The sequence below is a fragment of the Tachysurus fulvidraco genome, chromosome 8 (genome assembly GCF_022655615.1).
Source record: "Tachysurus fulvidraco isolate hzauxx_2018 chromosome 8, HZAU_PFXX_2.0, whole genome shotgun sequence".
NCBI lineage: Eukaryota > Metazoa > Chordata > Actinopteri > Siluriformes > Bagridae > Tachysurus > Tachysurus fulvidraco.
The window spans coordinates 978,822-998,863 of record NC_062525.1 but is presented as its reverse complement, the minus strand read 5'-3'; the positions used below and the strand labels follow the sequence as shown (position 1 = coordinate 998,863).

Here is a 20,042-nt window from a genome sequence, read left to right as displayed (position 1 = left end):
CACACTCACATAGACACACACACACACACACACACACACACACACACACACACACACACACACACACACACACACACACACACACACACAGCATGTATCCTGTGGTAGATTTATAAAAGCTCTAAACCAAAGCGCTGCCAAATTCTGGATTCTGATTGGTCAGAAGGTGTTAGTTTTATTAATGCACTCGCATGCTGTATTGTTTCTATAGCAACAGCTCGTTCACTGGGAGGATTACAGCGGAGATAGATTAAATAAGTTGTGTAATTGTGTGTGTGTGTGTGTGTGTGTGTGTGTGTGTGTGTGTGTGTGTGTGTGTGTGTGTGTGATGTGGTGAAGGAGTCTCCAGTGTCAGCTCTGTGGAAAAGACAGAGGTGAAAATGGATCTTCAGGACAGTTTACACTTTATTACGGTTTCTATGGTAACGAAAGATCACAAGCTGCGATTTCCCTCTCATTAACTTGAAGAGAGAGACTGAAGAGAGACTCCTGAGGGGACGAGTGTTTAGAGAGAGAACGGAATAGACAACAGGAACTAACTCGATTCACAGACTTCCACGTAACCATAAAGGGATAAAAAGTCATGGACTGCGGGTCATGATGTTAGAGGAAATGAATCAGTGACTTCACAGTAAGTGAGGAAAGACTTGTTCAGTGTTCTGATGTGAATATCAGCAGATTCATGTCGGGGTTTGTTTCTCAAAGCACACAAATATTTATCTGATTTCAAATTCAGCTGATGATCTTTTCATGTCTACAAAAACACCACAACTCTTTTTCCCCAAGACATTTTAAAGGCATCAGAAAAGCAGAAATCCCAGCAGGCATGTTTCCTCTGAGTCTGGTGCTCAGAGCTCTTCATCATGCTCTTACTGTGTTTCCTGGAGAAAAAGTCTTTCAGGTCACTAAATTCAGCATCAGAATCTCTTTGTATTTTCAGTATTTTGTGTGCTGAAATTCATAAAAAATATTATTTTCTTAAAATTATTTTGGAGAATATATTTAATGAATTTTGGGTTTTAATTTCATTTTATTGTTTAATTTAAAAGTTAAAATTAAAAATTCTGAAAACTTTTTTTTTCATTTCAGAACAGATCACTCTCAGTGTTTTAGGTATCAAGGCCATTCCACTCGAGTCCAGTGTTTTACACAATAAATAATAAATAGTTCCGTTTAAAGATTAAAATAAAGAAAAAAATAAAAAAGAATAAGAACTGAATCGTTGTTCTGTCTGCAATGAAGCTCTGCTCGTGGCTTTAATACAGAAAATGGCTCTTTTTATTAGAATTAGTGAGAATATTATTAAGAGCATATTATTTATTACCTCATAATATCTGTAATCTTTACATGATTTATAATATCCCAAAACAAACTAACAAAAAATCAGTACTTTGGTCCAGGAGTAATATTATTATTATTATTATTATTATTATTAAATATACCTAACAACAACAACAACAACAACAACAATAATAATAATAATAATAATAATAATAATAATAATAATAATAATAATAATTATACACACAGGAATATGAACAATCGTTTGTTACAGATGAGAGCATTAACAACATTTGAAACATTTTACTGTCATTTAGAGACAAGCTTTAAAATACTGAAGTTAACATTCATAAGAGGGAAAAGGGGCGGGGCTTCATCTGAGTGATGATGTGAAGGAGAAAGAAAAGAACAAAAGAAGTGAGAAAATATCCGAATGTCCACTTACTAACCATAGACACAGTCCACATTCGCTCAGCAACTGTTAAAACATAAACAGGCCAGTTTAATGATGGGACGACAGGAACTGGAACCACACAGAACCCTGACATGTGTTATTATTATTATTATTATTATTATTATTATTATTATTATCAGGTATATTGTGTAATAATAATAATAATAATAATAATAATAATAATAATAATAATAATAATAATAATACTCCTTGACCAAAGTACTGATTTTTTGTTTTGGGATATTATAAATCATGTAAAGATTACAGATATTATGAGGTAATAAATAATATGCTCTTAAGACTACTTACAAGTCCTTAGCCCTGTCTTTGTTTTTATGTAGCACCATGATCCTGGAGAAATGCTGTCTCATTATGCTATGTACTGCAACAGCTATATATGGTTGAAATGACAATAAAAGCCTCTTGACTTGATAAAGACACATTTCTTTCCATTATTTGCCTGGGTTACGTATGTATGTGTGGGCGGAGCTATCAATACAGGGGTGGGACCCTGGCTTTCAAAAATCGGAGACCCTGCCTTTAAGCAAAACGGTTTAATGTTAAATGTTGTAATATATTGTGCCACTTAAAGTTGGTAAGTGTTGTTCAAATGAGTTTTCATTTTCCAGGCTTGAAATTTATGTACTGAGCAAACATTAAAAAAAAACTATGTTGTTTTACAAGAAAATTGTTTCACAATTCAACTGAAACAAGTTTCATTTCCTAAAACAAACAAAAAAAAAGTAGTTTCAGGGTATTTCAGTGATTGTGAGAGAAAATGTCTGCAGCAATATGTAAGAATAGACTGTAGTAACAGTAGTCATTTTACTGTTCTTACTGTTTAAAGCTTATTTTTAAAGACTAGTTTTACATCTTTTACATCTGGTTTTACATCTTAGTGAAGAGCATCAGTGTCATCAGTCACTATCAGTGACAATTGTTGCTTTGTAATATGTCTCAATAAAATAAAATACAATTACTGCATTGTGTGGTCATGGTTTTAAGTCTGTTAAGTTCTGAATATTTTGCATTTAAGTTTACAACTTAAACAGTTAACATTTTCTACTGTTGATTACTTAAAGCAATTAAGTGTATATGACTTTAAATATTATGTTTGGACTGTTTTACATTTAAGTTGACTTTATTAAACAGTTACATTTTTAAGTTCTTCTGTCGATTACTTAAACCATTTGAGGATGTTTTTCTACTAGATGTCTTTTGCAGTGAAAAAAAACTACTGAGACTGAATTTAAAACAACAAAAAATCATCAACTTAAAACTATCTTGTTAAACTGACAAAATATTTAACTTACACTTCAGTAAACGTGTGTGTGAGTTAAACTAAACACTGATTAGTTAACACAATTAACATATGATGTGTCAACAAAACAGAGAAAATGACAATGTTAAACAAACACTACAACAAAAAACACTGAGTAAATGTTTTAATTTATAAAAGCAACACAAATTTAGATTTTAAATGATTTTGATCAATCAATTTGAATGAAACAATTCTGTTGCTGCTGATGGCTGTTCAATTTCATTACCATCTAGATATTTTCCAACATATTTACTGCAAGTGTTTTATGTTGCTGAGATGTTAAGATGTTAAACTGGGGGGAAGCAGCCGTGCACTGTAAGTAAGTGAAATAAACAGTGCTTTTCAAACTGCATTTTGTGTTGGTATTGTAACATGACGGGTGCCTTTCTCGCCATCGGCACACTTATTTATAGTCTCTTGGTCACGTGCCTATAATTAACTTGTGACACCTGAGTAGCACAACTTGTGTGCCATTATTTAATTGAATCAATTTTATTGATAAGGGCTTAGCCCACAGCATGAAGGTCCAATCGAAGGCACTTCCGCAACCCCTACTGGTTCATATCCTTTGTGAAGTTTGGCATTCCTGCTTTATATGTATACAAGACATTTTAAGTACCTTTATACAATATGATTTTAGTTATGTGTCCAGTAATTATAGCTATAAGTGTACATGTGTAAAAAGTGTAAATCATATTACAATAATAAACAAATAATAAATCACACAAACAGTAAAATGAACAGGGTTCAGCTCGAGTTCATGTGGATTTTCTCCTGCTGTTACAAATAATCCCTCAGGTTTTTATGGGATTGAGGTCCAGGGAATTTTATCCAGGGATCAGAGGTCATTATAAACTCAGTGTAGAATTGTGTTTAGTCTGATTCACTGTACACGATGAACACACACTTCTCACGTCTCTGTGTGTGTTTAATGTGTTAGAACTAAATGAGTGATGTGTTAATAAACATGTTCTCTATTCTCCATCATGGTAATGCAGGAACACTGGAGTCTTCATCACACAGATATTCATTAGAACCTGAATATGAAAGAAAAAGATGTGAATTAATCAGCACAAAGTGGACTGTGGTACTTCATGACCAACAGCATGTAATCATCTCTGCTCCAACAGAAACATCATCATCTCCTGTTTATAATGAATCATTTAACATTTCTTCATTCTTACTAACATCTGTGTTCTAACATTTAACTAGAACAAATGAGAACTTCCACAAGTTCTAACAGGATAATGAGCTGGGGTCTCATTTATAAAGCGTGTGTACGAACAAAACGGGGCTGGAAACGTGCGTACACCAGTTCCCATGCAAAGGTTGTGATCTATAAAAACAAACTTGACGGGAGAATGTGCAACCTTTAAGCAATCTTTGAGACGTGCGTACACATATTCTGGAGACAAAGGGAATTGGCGACACAGATGGTGAGGTCGTAAACTGAAGTTAGATTGTAGAAAATAAATGTGAGAAGAACGATTATAAGAATTAATGACATTTAATTTTCACTCCATTTCATACGTTATATCCACATTATCATGAGGATTAAATCCAACAGTGTTATAAATCTAGTAGAATCCAAACGTAATTAAAAATGTATTAAAAATAAAATAAAATAATAATAATAATAATAATAATCAGTGCTACTCTGTCCAGGGTGTATCCTGCCTCGATGCCTGATGACGCCTGAGGATAGGCACAGGCTCCCCGTGACCCGAGAAGTTCGGATAAGCGGTAGAAGATGAATGAATGAATAATCAGCGCTGCCTTACAGTCACATTGTCCACAACGGGAGCGCAGGAGGAGATTGCGCGACTACATGTCATACAGAATAGCATGAAATACCCTTTTATTAGAGAACTGCAGAACACAGTGTACAAACTAAATATTTTCCTTAATGTACATCATAAAATGTCAAAGTCTGCAAATACAGTCATGAAGCACAATCGCTACTCATCATTGGTCCTAACTATTACGGTGTTCATTACAAAGCCGTCATGAAGAAGTATGTGCTCACTATAACATTTACGTCTTAAATTTTCGCCCAGAAATTAATTCTGTGATTTTGTCAAGGTGTTAACGATAAGTTTAATTGCTAGAAACATATAAATCCTCCAGTGACCCGGTATGTAATGCTTCATGATGGCACTGCTGGCACTGTTGGAGGATTACGCCAATGGGAGAATAAGGAGAGAACGAGTTTTCAGGGACCATGATGATTTCCTGGCCCATGATGATGACTGGCTAATAAGCCGATTTAGATTCCCTAGAGCTGTGCTCTTAGATCTATGTGTTGAATTGGGTCCAGTATTAGAGAGGGCAACACGCCGGAACCATGCCATCCCAGTCCAAATACAAGTCCTCACCACTCTGGGGTTCTTGGCAACAGGCTGTTTCCAGCGGGAATTGGCAGACACGTAAATTATTTATATAAAAAAGAACTATAAGTAATCCTCAACTTTGTATGTAAGACCTTTTTGTATATGAAATAATTCTATTGGAATCTATCATCTCACCCTATAGGTCTGGTATATCACAGCCGTCCCTGAGTGCCATAATATCTGTCGTTTTGAATGGTATACTTAATATGGGTAGTCAATACATCAGGTTCCCCTACACTGTGTGAGATACATCATGTTCCCTACACTGTGTGAGATACATCAGGTTCCCCTACACTGTGTGAGATACATCAGGTTCCCCTACACTGTGTGAGATACATCAGGTTCCCCTACACTGTGTGAGATACATCAGGTTCCCCTACACTGTGTGAGATACATCAGGTTCCCCCCCTACACTGTGTGAGATACATCAGGTTCCCCTACACTGTGTGAGATACATCAGGTTCCCCTACACTGTGTGAGATACATCAGGTTCCCCTACACTGTGTGAGATACATCAGGTTCCCCTACACTGTGTGAGATACATCAGGTTCCCCTACACTGTGTGAGATACATCAGGTTCCCCTACACTGTGTGAGATACATCAGGTTCCCCTACAGTGTGTGTGAGATACATCAGGTTCCCCTACACTGTGTGAGATACATCAGGTTCCCTACACTGTGTGAGATACATCAGGTTCCCTACACTGTGTGAGATACATCAGGTTCCCTACAGTGTGTGAGATACATCAGGTTCCCCTACACTGTGTGAGATACATCAGGTTCCCCTACACTGTGTGAGGTACATCAGGTTCCCCTACACTGTGTGAGATACATCAGGTTCCCCTACACTGTGTGAGATACATCAGGTTCCCCTACACTGTGTGAGATACATCAGGTTCCCCTACACTGTGTGAGATACATCAGGTTCCCCTACACTGTGTGAGATACATCAGGTTCCCCTACGCTGTGTGAGAACAGGCCGAAATTAAAATGCAATTTGCACCAATGTCTGGTTTCCCAAATGTAATCAGCACAATTGACTGCGCTCATGTTGCTATAAGGGCACCATCTGAAAATGAATTTGCTTATGTTAACAGAAAGCATGTGCATTCTATTAATGTGCAAATCATATGTGACTCCAACACGACCCTCACAAACATTGTGGCACGCTGCCCTGGTTCAACACATTCAACACATTCCTTTATCTTGACACATAACAGTGTAGGGAACAGACTAAATGCAGGCGCAGTAGCTACGTGATGGCTGGCTTCTTGGTGAGTTAACAATATTAAAAAGTAGAAACTGTAACAATTTAGTTTTTAATATAATTATAACCTGCAGGTGACAGTTACTACCCCTGAGATGCTGCTCCTCACCCCATTATTAAACACATTATTATTATAACGAGGTCCACTCTCGTGCCTGCGCAGTGATTTGTATCGACTATTTATGGTTAAAAATGGGCGTGTACAGGGCGGGATTTGAGGCTGGTTCACGTACACACATCTGCAGGTGATCTGTGATTTATAAAGGGAACATTGCTTACAGGTTTGCGTACGCACCGTTTTATAAATCACAATTTTTTTTGCCGTACTCCATTTTTGGCTTTTGGGTGTACGTAAACTTTTAGTAGGGATCCTACACCCAGTTTTATAAATGAGACCCCAGATCTTTACCCATCACATCACTGCTCTTATCCAATCACAGGAGCTTTTTTATATAACAAACACTACTGTGTCATTTAGATCTTGTTCTACATTTATATTTAAGTGCAGACTTTAAGAACAAACTCAGGTGAATTTTACAGGAATGACAGAAGACACAATGTTCATTAACAATCACTCTCATCAACTCATTGGTGACTTTTTGTAGACTGTCTGAATCCCTGTTTTCTGCCTTCACATGAATTTTACATCAACACACTTTACTGAACACAAAACAGCATTAAAGAGAATCGTTAGAAAAATCCTGATTAAACAGAATATAGTGACATTTTCTAACCTGATAATGTGAAAGTTATTGAAGAGAAATGTGATGTGTATCAATGTGTAATGATAATGAGGGTAAACTTTTATTAACAGGTCATTACTCACCTCACTGTCTGTAGTTTGTAATGTTCATCATCCTTAAGATCAGACAGCAGCTTCTTTACTGAGTCTCCTAGTTTATTACAGGACAGATCCAGGTATCTCAGGTGTGAGGGGTTTGATCTCAGAGCTGAAGTCAGAGCAGCACAGCCTTCATCTGAGACACCACACTGACACAACCTGTATAGAGACACAATGACACACTCTTCACTGGTTGTACACAGGGACGTTTCTAGTGTTTAATCAGTTTTTTTTTTTGCAAAAGCACCAACAAAGCCTTTATTTATTTATTTGTTTGTTTGTTTGTTTATTTATTTATGTCATCATATAATGTAAGAAACATGAATGTAACTGTGAGCTGCAGATCATTTTATTATTTCAGTTTTACATTTTATTTCACTGTAAAGATCTTTACTACAATTACACATGTAAACTTTTTTAGCTAAACAACCTTAAATCCACAACTAGTATTTTTGTAAGAAAACTAACTAACTAGTCGTCTAAATGAATAAATCACTTCAAAAAGCTTTCACTGATGACTAAATCACATCCAGTTTTAGAGTTTAGAAGAGAAAAGAAAAGCTTCTTTTAGCAGTTAACAATTTAACATTATTGATCAAATCTGTGGCAAATAAATCAGATGTGTATATCTTATGGTGGGCGGGGCTTGTGATGGGCGGGGCTTGTGATGGGCGGGGCTTATGGCTGAAGGGTACAGGATATTTTCACTACAGCTAACATTACAATCAGTCTTCATGTTTTAAATCATGATGTAAATATTAATGTGTGATGAAGACGAAGCCTATTTTCAGACATATCTACTGTAATCTACATCATCAGACACTGATTTATCAGGAACATTTTACTGGGGCTCGAGTGTCGACCCTGACTGTAGACAACATGTCACTGTAAAAACAATGTGACTGTAAAAACATGCCACTACGTGTCGTACTGTGTATGGTTGTGTATGTGAGAAATAAAATATTAATGTCAATGTTTTCTGTAACTTTTCTCTGTTTCACATCTCAACAAAATCTCTGTTTTAATCCGAGTTCACATGAACAGATGTTTCTTGAGAAGATCAGACTGTCAGTAATCAGACCTAAAACAGGGTCAGACTCTAATTAGTGTTTGGAGAAGTTGTTAGTTCATTGGTGTATTTTTTAACCCCAGACAGTGAAAGTGTAAATGGTTTATTCAGTATTGACAAGAACAACTGTGACTGTGTTTTATTTATACACAATGTGTTTATCTATTATTACGACCTGGATGAAGATTAGACCATGATTTATTATTAATGTTTTAATAGATGATCTTACTCCAGTTTCTCCAGTTTACAGTGAGGATTCTCCAGTACAGCAGAGAGACTCTTCACTCCTGAGTCTCCTAGTTTATTACAGGACAGATCCAGTTCTCTCAGGTGTGAGGGGTTTGATCTCAGAGCTGAAGTCAGAGCAGCACAGCCTTCATCTGAGACACCACACCTAAACAACCTGTATAGAGACACAATGACACACTCTTCACTGGTTGTACACAGGGACGTTTCTAGTGTTTAATCGCTTTTTTTTTTTGCAAAAGCACCAACAAAGCCTTTATTTATTTGTTTGTTTGTTTGTTTGTTTATTTGTTTGTATTTCATCATATAATGTAAGAAACATGAATGTAACTTTGAGCTGCAGATCATTTTATTATTTCAGTTTTACATTTTATTTCACTGTAAAGATCTTTACTACAATTACACATGTAAACTTTTTTAGCTAAACAACCTTAAATCCACAACTAGTATTTTTGTAAGAAAACTAACTAACTAGTCGTCTAAATGAATAAATCACTTCAAAAAGCTTTCACTGATGACTAAATCACATCCAGTTTTAGAAGAGTTTAGAAATGAGAAGAGAAAAGAAAAGCTTCTTTTAGCAGTTAACAATTTAACATTACTGATCAAATCTGTGGCAAATAAATCCGATGTGTATATCTTATGGTGGGCGGGGCTTGTGATGGGCGGGGCTTGTGATGGGCGGGGTTTATGGCTGAAGTGTACAGGATATTTTCACTACAGCTAACATTACAATCAGTCTTCATGTTTTAAATCATGATGTAAATATTAATGTGTGATGAAGACGAAGCCTATTTTCAGACATATCTACTGTAATCTACATCATCAGACACTGATTTATCAGGAACATTTTACTGGGGCTCGAGTGTCGACCCTGACTGTAGACAGTGTGTATTATTGTGGACTGAGTAACACACACTTTACAGACCAGGACAACACATAAGACTAGAACTTGGACTTTTTCCGGCCTTTCATACACAACACTGAGACATCAGCCAGATTTTATTTTACACAGAACATATTTCATATATTGCAGTATTTAACACATCTGAACTTTATTAAAACACTCACATTGTTCTGCCACTGATCCATATTCACATTTATTTTTACACTCCATTAAACTGATCCTTACATTTCTATTTGTTACATCTATTCTATTTTTATTCTAGTTTCTTTTTTATTATTCTATTTTATTTGATGTTTAAATCACAGACAGATTAAAAACATGTCACTACGTGTCGTACTGTGTACGGTTGTGTATGTGAGAAATAAAATATTAATGTCAATGTTTTCTGTAACTTTTCTCTGTTTCACATCTCAACAAAATCTCTGTTTTAATCCGAGTTCACATGAACAGATCTTTCTTGAGAAGATCAGACTGTCAGTAATCAGACCTAAAACAGGGTCAGACTCTAATTAGTGTTTGGAGAAGTTGTTAGTTCATTGGTGTATTTTTTAACCCCAGACAGTGAAAGTGTAAATGGTTTATTCAGTATTGACAAGAACAACTGTGACTGTGTTTTATTTATACACAATGTGTTTATCTATTATTACGACCTGGATGAAGATTAGACCATGATTTATTATTAATGTTTTAATAGATGATCTTACCCCAGTTTCTCCAGTTTACAGTGAGGATTCTCCAGTACAGCAGAGAGAATCTTCACTCCTGAGTCTCCTAGTTTATTCTCAGACAGATCCAGTTCTCTCAGGTGTGAGGGGTTTGATCTCAGAGCTGAAGTCAGAGCAGCACAGCCTTCATCTGAGACACCACAATTATACAACCTGTATAGAGACACAATGACACACTCTTCACTGGTTGTACACAGGGACGTTTCAATCACTTTAATCTATTTTTTTTTTTTCAAAAACAAAAAGCCCTTATTTATTTATTTATTTATTTGTCATCATATAATGTAAGAAACATGAATGTAACTTTGAGCTGCAGATCATATGTTGTGATACATTGTGATATTGTAAGCAAGGCGATATATTGGGATATTTCTTATTTTAATTATAGGATAAAGTTTTAGGGAAGCTGTCAAGAACACCACCATATGCAAACCTTAGCAAAAAAAGAAATCTTATTTAAACAGAACACAGTGGGAACTGCATTTGCATCAATTAGCCCTGTAACATTCAATATGATTGAACCACTTTATGTGCAGTATGAATAAAGGGAGAAAAATAAAGTGCTTTCAGGATTTCTTAAATGTATTAAATGTGTTAAATTAAATGTATTAAATGTTAGCTGTTATAAACAGACCATACATATGTTTAGACCCTGCCTTTAAAGCTTCACAGTTTCAGTTTACAGTTGTAGCATGCAGCGTCCTAACATGTTGATCTGAACAAAAGAATTATATCTGCTTAATAGCAATGAAAAAATAAAGTGCTTGCAGGATTCCTAAAGAAAACAAAACAAATATAAACAATAAAATATTTACAGATGTTGAACATTCTCAGAACCTTTAAACTTGGATTTTACAGGTTTCTTTGATTTGTATTTATATTTGTCTTTTTATTTAATGTCAAGGTTTTTCTGGAGAAAGATAAACTGGTCAATATGCTCAGATGTCAGGGCACGTCTATGTGCATCTTCATATATATAGCGAACTATTTTAACGTTAACATTAGTAGCGCGCCGTTATGCTAGTACTATGTAACGAGTGGAGTGGTGCTACCCCTTTAAGAGCAATGTGCCGTCGCTTTATTACTGTTATACTAGTTGGATGTGCGCAAGGACGTCGATTTGTGTAAGGACAGTGGGGACATGTCCCTACCAATATCCAGGGAACACTCAATTGTCCCTAGCGATAATTCGACCAAGCCTATGTATATTTATACATAACCACTGATATCCGTCTTGTGCTTTTTTACTTATTTCATTTAACATTCATCCAGGAATCATTAAATAAGATGAAAATATTTTATACGGTGTTCTGTAAAAAATAGCGCAACTAGTGGAACACAAACGGTTAACAGAGCTACCACCTGCAATGGATCCCGCCTCTGTAACTCAACTCTCTAAAATGATTGGCCTTTGCCTTTTTTGAGTCCCGCCTCTCTAACCCACACCGCTGTTTGATTGGCTGTGTCTTTTTCGCTAATGTGTTGAGGTCGGCTGCGGCTATATTCCGTTGTATGAAGCAATATGTAACGTGATTATGCAGGTTATCGGTATGTGAGGAAGGAAGTGTTCTTATAACAACAGTGTTATGCACAAAATACGGGGAATGTTGTCCTCACCAATGTCAAATAAATTATGTCCCCACCAATGTCAAATAAATTATGTCCCCACCAATGTCAAATAAATTATGTCCCCACCAATGTCAAATAAATTATGTCCCCACCAATGTCAAATAAATTATGTCCCCACCAAGGTCAAATAAATTATGTCCCCACCAATGTCAAATAAATTATGTCCCCACCAATGTCAAATAAATTATGTCCCCACCAATGTCAAATAAATTATGTCCCCACCAATGTCAAATAAATTATGTCCCCACCAAGGTCAAAATCAAACTTTCACCATTGGATGTGCGCATGCGCAAAAGTGTGCACGCTTCAGTTATAACACCACATGTGTGTGTGGAAGTCTGATGCTGCAACCGATATTCTCTTTTATTTTCATTTTCTCATACTAATGAGTATTTTTTTGTTTTAGTAACATGTTATTATGGAGGTTTTTCCTGTGTACGGAGGAATAAACCATTGAGAGTTAAACATTTGTGAGTTCTCCGTCCTTATTTTCGCGGGCCTAACCTTAAGGAACTATCGTAAATCTCCATTAACGTGTTATTTCCTGTCACTGTTTAAGTTCAGAGATAAGACTGCAATCTAGCGGTTGGGATATAAACGGAACAAAATGAAACTGCCATGAATCTGTATAATTTTATTTATTTTTTTAAATAAATATCGATATTTTGTTTTTGAGAATCGTCACGTGTGAATACTCACGTGTATCGATATTTTCTTACACCCCTATTACACATGTAAACTTTTTTAGCTAAACAACCTTAAATCCAGAACTAGTATTTTTGTAAGAAAACTAACTACACACAGACACACACACGCACACAGATACATACACACACACACGCACACACACACACACACACACACACACACACAGACACACACACAGCTTCACCATTCAATAGGATTGTGTCAGACTACACATTAGTGTGTATGGACACTTAACATGGTCTCCATGATATTTAAAGTCTATCAGATCAAACACAGGCTTTTTTTATTAAAACTTTTAGGCTATGATGTTAAATCATGAAGGAAACTAATGATCTAACTAATGATATTAGATCAATTATTGTATTAATATAACAGAAATCACACAAATTATTTTAGATGAGATTTATTTTCAGTCTATGAGGAGATCCATTATATTTGTCTGATTATTATTTAATTTGGTGATATTTAATATAATTTTATTTAAGTGATGATTTTAACAGAATAGAATGAACCACCACATCATATAATATGAAATAAATTCATTGAGTGTTTTAATTGGAGTTAAAATGACGGTGTTGCCCCATGTACTCCTAAACCAACTGCAGTTCTGTTCTTCAGCTCTCAGATGAGTCCAATCTCCACTCTGACACTGTTCTCCAGTGTAAACACAAACTGAAACACATTTCATCTTATTATATCCTCTGATTACAGTGTAGGAGTTTCAGGGGTAAAGACACAGTGTGGTGTCTGTTTCAGAGAAGATAAAGTCTTTATTAAACTGGTCTGTTACACGACTAAACACCACACAGAAATGTTACTGAGCAACGTCACTCAATGAAGCTTCTTAAAGCAGCAGCTCCTAGTGGGTGACAACTGGGGTTTATTAATAACTAACGTTATAACAGAGTTTATGTAGGTGGGCCAGGACTCCACATGGGTGGGACCAGGACCCTGGGGCTGCACCAGTCATATTTTATTATATTATTATTATTGATATTAAGTTTATTTGAGCTGCAAAAGTTTTGATAGCTTTAAAAATAATTATTTTTTTTACATTTTTAGATTTTTTCTCTTATTTACTCATTTATTTGTTTATTTAATTCCTAAGTGAGAAAACTCATCACTTAATGACTAATGTATTTGTTCTGAATGTTGTAGTGTTACAGAACATTTCAGGTGAAAAACAACACTGTATATAACTGCTGCTTTTAGTGAGTTATTGTGAGTCTCAGAGAGATGATCTTACCTCAGTGTCTCCACTTTACAGTGAGGATTCTCCAGTCCAGCACAGAGAATCTTCACTCCTGAGTCTTCCAGTTTATTCCAGGACAGATCCAGTTTTTTCACAGTCAGATGAAGTTCTCTCAGTTTGGAGGTTTCTGATCTGAGCGCTGAGACCAGAGGTGACCAACTTATTTCTCCAAGTGATTTACAGCTGATACTAAAGGAAATAAAATAAAACATAATGAACTCACACAAATGATCAAACTCGTCCTCAAAGCTTTCACTGAACCTTCTCATTGTTATAAATACTGAAAGTACAAACAGCAGTTAGACAATATGGTTAAAGTGACACTGCAGCCGACATCTACATGTTGATGTCATTAAAATGGGTAAAGTTAGTGTTTAACTACAGCTAACTAACTAGTATCTAGTGTAGGGTTTCCCCTGTCCTGTATAATATGGGATTGTCTTGTATTGAAAAAGACAAAGATCTCACATTAAACATTACAGAATGTAACACTGACATTTAAACAACAATTCAACATCATAGAAGAGGAAAATGACCAAATGACCAAAGGTGTATGATGTATGTATGAGGTTGTTTGTGTAAAATATTAGTGTGTCAGAATGAGATGGAGACAGATGGCGAGACTGAAGGCTCAGAATCAGCTTAGGCAGATCTTGGTAATGTTCTACTGATCAGGACATGATCATGTGTTGTAATGTAGCTGATGATTGACAATGTTTTCCTTTCTTCAGTTTCTGTTTGAATCATGTTTATAAAAACTCAGTGTAACAATGATCAGGGTCCTTCCTCTCTCATGCTTCATGTGGAGTGTTGGGTCCTGTTGTACAGCAGTACAAGTAAATTGTGAACCTTTTTCATCTTGTCTGTGATTCTCTCAACGCTTCCACAACATGAGACACTTGGTTATAATCTGACCAGAAGTAACTACAGAGAATTCTGTTTAGGAATCAAACTGACATTAGCTAAAATCTTATCATGTAGTGTTATAGATTAGCATTAAAGGGAGCACTTTTCAGCTAAATGAACACTTTCTAATCAGACATGAACGTTATCACACAGGTTCATGCTAAACTTAGTGACAATAATCTATTAGAATCCTTTCAGTTTGTGTTCTGTACTAAACACAGTATGGAAACTGCTTTAGTGAAGGTCACTAATGATCTCCTGATGGCTGCTGATGCTGAACTCTTAACTATTCTTGTCCTGTTAGATTTGAGTGCAGACTTTAATACGGTTTCACACATTAAAATAATGTGGTATATAAAGTTTGGTATATATTTTATATGTCCACAAAACATGACTCTGCTCTTCCACATTCCTGTCTCAACAATTCATGCTTAAATGAAATAAACCCTTGGTTTTCACCGACTTTTTCAAAATTCTCAAAGGTTCTGAATATAGGTTCAAAATCTACCCTGTCCAAGTCCAACAGTCTCTCACTTTAATTTGGTGCTTCCTCCTGCCTCTAGAGTCTTCCTTCTCTGTCTCTAATTATTATTATTATTATTATTATTATTATTATTATTATGATATCTAATGAGTAGAAGTCTTTGCACTGTCAGTTTCCTATGAAAGACCATTTCCACCTCACAAATAAAACTTAATAATGAATAAAAACTTTTTGGGGATTAGAATTTGTCATTACTGCAGTAAACATGGTTCTTTATGTCTGGTACACAGGTGTGTTTAATATACATCAAACATCCAACATAAAACCAGCATTAACTTCATCATTATTGTAAGATATTAAGATAAGTCATAACTACAAAACTACAAAACTCCCTCAAATGTAATCACCTGCTTCTACATGTTTAATAGCTGCACTTCAGTATCATTCATTTATTAATGCAGTTTTTATTCCCTAATTTATCTATTTACATGAACTCCACTCTGTATCACCTTCAGGTCAGAACATCCCAAAGTCCATATTAGAGTGTGTTCAGTTTCTCTCTAACACTGTAACAGTAGAACAGTTATATTCACATTTACTTACATTGCTTTACTGGATGCTGTAATCACAGGCATCATCTTCAGAACAACATCTTCTGTTATCTTATCTGTACTGAAATATTTACTCAGGTCAAACTCATCCAGCTCCTGTGCTGATGTCAGTAACACAAACACCAGAGCAGAAAGCTGGGAAGAAGAAAGTTTACTTTGTTTCCCAGATTTCAGGTAGTGTTGGATTTCCTCCACTAGAGAATCATCACCCAGTTCATTCAGACAGTGGAACAGAGTGATGGATTTCTCTGTAGGAGGATTTCTACTGATCTTCTCCTTAATGTACTGAACTGTATCCTTTATGTTCTGTGAGCTTCTTCTTGCCTTTTTTACTAAAACATGTAAAAGTTTCAGATTGGACTCCAGTGAGAGACCCAAAATAAAGCGAAGGAAAAGATCCAGATGTCCAGTCTGACTTTCTAAAGTCTGATCTACAGCACTGATGTGTACACCTGAGATTGTATTTTCTTTCATCCAATGTTTAGCATCTTGATTCTGTATAAGAACATTTCTCTTCTTCTTCATGAAGGTCAGGTGCACATACAGAGCTGCGAGATGCTCCTGAATGCTCAGATGAACAAAGCAGTACACTTTACTGTGGTGAAGCCCAAACTCCTCTCTGAAGATCTGAGTACACACACCTGAGTACACTGCTGCTTCTGTCACATCAATACCACACTCTCTCAGGTCTTCATCATAGAAGATCAGGTTCCCTTTGATCAGCTGCTGAAAAGCCAGTTGTCCCAGTTTAAGAAGCATTTCTTCATCACTCTCCTGCTTCTTTGAGTATTTTTCTCTTATGATGTTTGTCTGAATGATGAGGAAGTGTGTGTACATTTGAGTCAGAGTCTTGGGGATCTCTCCACCCTCTGCTTCACCCAACATTCTCTCTAGAACAGTGGCTGTAATCCAGCAGAAGACTGGGATGTGACACATGATGTAGAGGCTTCTTAATGACTTCAGGTGTGTGATGATGTTATTGGCCAGGCTCTGATCTCTGATCCTCTTCCTGAAATACTCCTCCTTCTGTGGGTCATTGAACCCTCGTACCTCTGTGACTCGATCCACACACTCAGAGGGGATTTGATCAGCTGCTGCAGGTCTGGAGGTGATCCAGATGAGAGCAGAGGGAAGCAGATTCCCTTTGATCAGGTTTATCAGCAGCACAGGCACTGATGCTGATTCAGTTACATCACACACTCTCTCTGTGTTCTGAAAATCTAGAGGAAAACGACACTCGTCCAATCCGTCAAAAATGAACAGAACCTTTTCCAAACTGGACATTTCTGTTTCTTTTGTTTCCTTAAAAAACACATGAAGGAGCTCCATCAGACTCAGTTTCTGGTCCTTCATCAAGTTCAGCTCTCTGAAAGGAAGTGGAAATATGAGGTGGACGTCCTGATTTACTTTCCCTTCAGCCCAGTCCACAATGAACTTCTGCACAGAGACGGTTTTTCCGATGCCAGCGACTCCCTTTGTCAGCACAGTTCTGATGGGTTTGTCTTGTTTAGATGATGTATTTGTCAGCTCAGTTCTGATGGGTTTGTCTTGTTTAGATGATGTATTTGTCAGCACAGTTCTGATGGGTTTGTCTTGTTTAGATGATGTATTTGTCAGCACAGTTCTGATGGGTTCGTCTTGTTTAGATGATGTATTTGTCAGCTCAGTTCTGATGGGTTTGTCTTGTTTAGATAAAGGCTTAAAGATGTCATTGCATTTGATTGGTGTTTCCTCTGTTGTTCTTCTCCTGGATGCTGCCTCCATCTGTCTCACCTCATGTTCATTATTGACTTGTCCACTGTCTCCCTCTGTGATGTAGAGCTCTGTGTAGATCTCATTCAGGAGTGTTTGGGTTGCCAGGTTTATTATCACTCCATTCAAACACTGAAACTTCTTCATCAGATTTAATTTGAAAATTTCCTGGAATTCATTTCCACCAGCAGATTCTGGGTCGTCCCTGTGATATGGAGAAGCAGGAAGACACGGGGTTCATTTATTAGACTTCATCATCTGTTTTCAGTAATCTAATGACTCTGTAGTATACAGACTATTATTTGGACACTTAAGCCATATTTGAATGCCATCGTATGAATTTCACTGCATTACAAAACAACATGTCATTTGAAGAAAGAAACCACAAGCAAACATTCCAATCAAAACATTTCCCAATAAACAGACTGAGCGATATTTAAACACATAATAGTGGCTTTATTACAGTCAGAGTTCTAGTGTTGTAGTATTTAGTTTGTCCCCCTGTTTATCTCATTAAATTACCCTTTAAGTGTAACTTTAGCATTGACATTAAAAGTTAAGAGACGTTACCTGTGTAGAAGTGAGGAGTCTACAGCTTTAACCCCCAGATGATGATCCATAGACTCATGACTCTTCATGGAGCTACAACTGTGTGTTGGTGATTCTGATCTCTTTCCCTGGAGTTTACTGTACAACATTATAGACACTTCTTTAATCATTTATTTACACCTGCCATAGACGACCTATATTAAGTCCTGTCTAGCCTTACGAAATATGATCATCTAATTGGGATCAGTTACTTTGCTCCGCTGTGTTTGGCCTGCCACTTGCTCCTCTGTTTTTTCATGTTTGATTTTGCTACTGTCTCATCGTTAATTGTGTATGATCGCACCTTGCTGATGGAACTGCGTTGTACAACGAATCACCTCTTAAATACCCAGTCCTTTAAACCACCACCGCCACTGTTGACATTTATTCCTCCTTTCCTGAGACGACGCCCTGTCTGTCTGCTACCAGGCAGGAGGCGCCGCAGAAGACGCGGTCGGAGAGGCGGGTTACATGTCAGGCTGAGGACTCACCTGGATCCTTCGTCTCCGAGAGGTCAAGATCAACCAGGATGTGACAATGCTAGAAGATCGCGGGAATGCTATCGATGGCTTCGGCTGGTTGGCTCCAACACTGGTGTTCCGTTTCCACGTCTCCGTCGAGCTGAAACATCCACTCTGGGTTGTGCCAAAGGAAATCTCCGTCCAATTCCTCGTGTGACATCGTCACCTGTCAACTTGTCCACGTTCCGCATGGCACTTTGTAACACCAGATCGCTCAATAACAAAACATTTATCCTCAATGATGTCATTTCCTCCCACAATCTGGATCTGTTTTTCCTCACAGAAACTTGGCTTCCCCCAGGTGACGTCAGTGCCTTTTCGGAAATCCTCCCCTCTGGTTACCTTTACCTAAACACGCCGCGGCAAACGGGTAGGGGTGGGGGGATAGCCACCTTACATAGACAGTCCCTGAAGTGCCGCCAGTTGTCCACTAGAGGGTATTCCAGTTTCGAGTCACAAGTATTTGTGCTTACACTACCCTGTCCGATCTTATGTGCAGTAATCTACCGGCCGCCCAAATTAAATAAATATTTTTTAATTGAGTTCTCAGAGTTTCTGACAGAGTTTCTAGCAAAGTTTGACAACATTCTAATCTGTGGTGACTTTAACATTCATGTTTGCTGCCCCTCTGATAAACCTGCTAATGAATTTAAGGCACTTTTAGACTCATTAGATCTGGCTCAGTCCATTTCCTGTCCCACCCATAGGTTAGGTCACACCCTTGACCTTATTATCTCTCGTGGGGTGATTGTGTCAACCTGTGAGGTCATGGATTTTCCCATCTCTGACCATTCTCTCATACGGTTTGACATTTGTGCTGTTCCACCTGCACCAACGTCTACTGCCCCCCATCGCCGTCGCATTATTACCTCATCTACAGTCGATGACTTTGCTGCTGCTTTCTCTGTTTCTGATCTCGCCTCTACTGCTGAATTGGCATCGTCTCTTTGCCCGGAACGTTTCCTCGCCTCCTTCCATACCACCTGCTCCCGGATTATGGACTCTGTTGCGCCCTACAAGGTTAAATCGACCAATGGTACATTGGACCCCTGGCTCAATGATACAACTCGGGCCCTCAGGCGCCGGTGTAG

General features: G+C 37.2%; 1 long non-coding RNA gene across 1 annotated transcript; it reads right to left on the bottom strand.

The window, feature by feature from the left end:
• Positions 1 to 3,163: 3,163 nt before the first annotated feature.
• LOC113634793 lies at positions 3,164 to 7,598 on the bottom strand. The gene is made up of 2 exons (XR_007143667.1): positions 7,539 to 7,598; positions 3,164 to 4,093 (listed from the first exon to the last, which is right to left on the bottom strand). It is a non-coding gene; the product is annotated as an uncharacterized LOC113634793 (long non-coding RNA).
• Between the last annotated feature and the right edge of the window lie 12,444 nt (positions 7,599 to 20,042).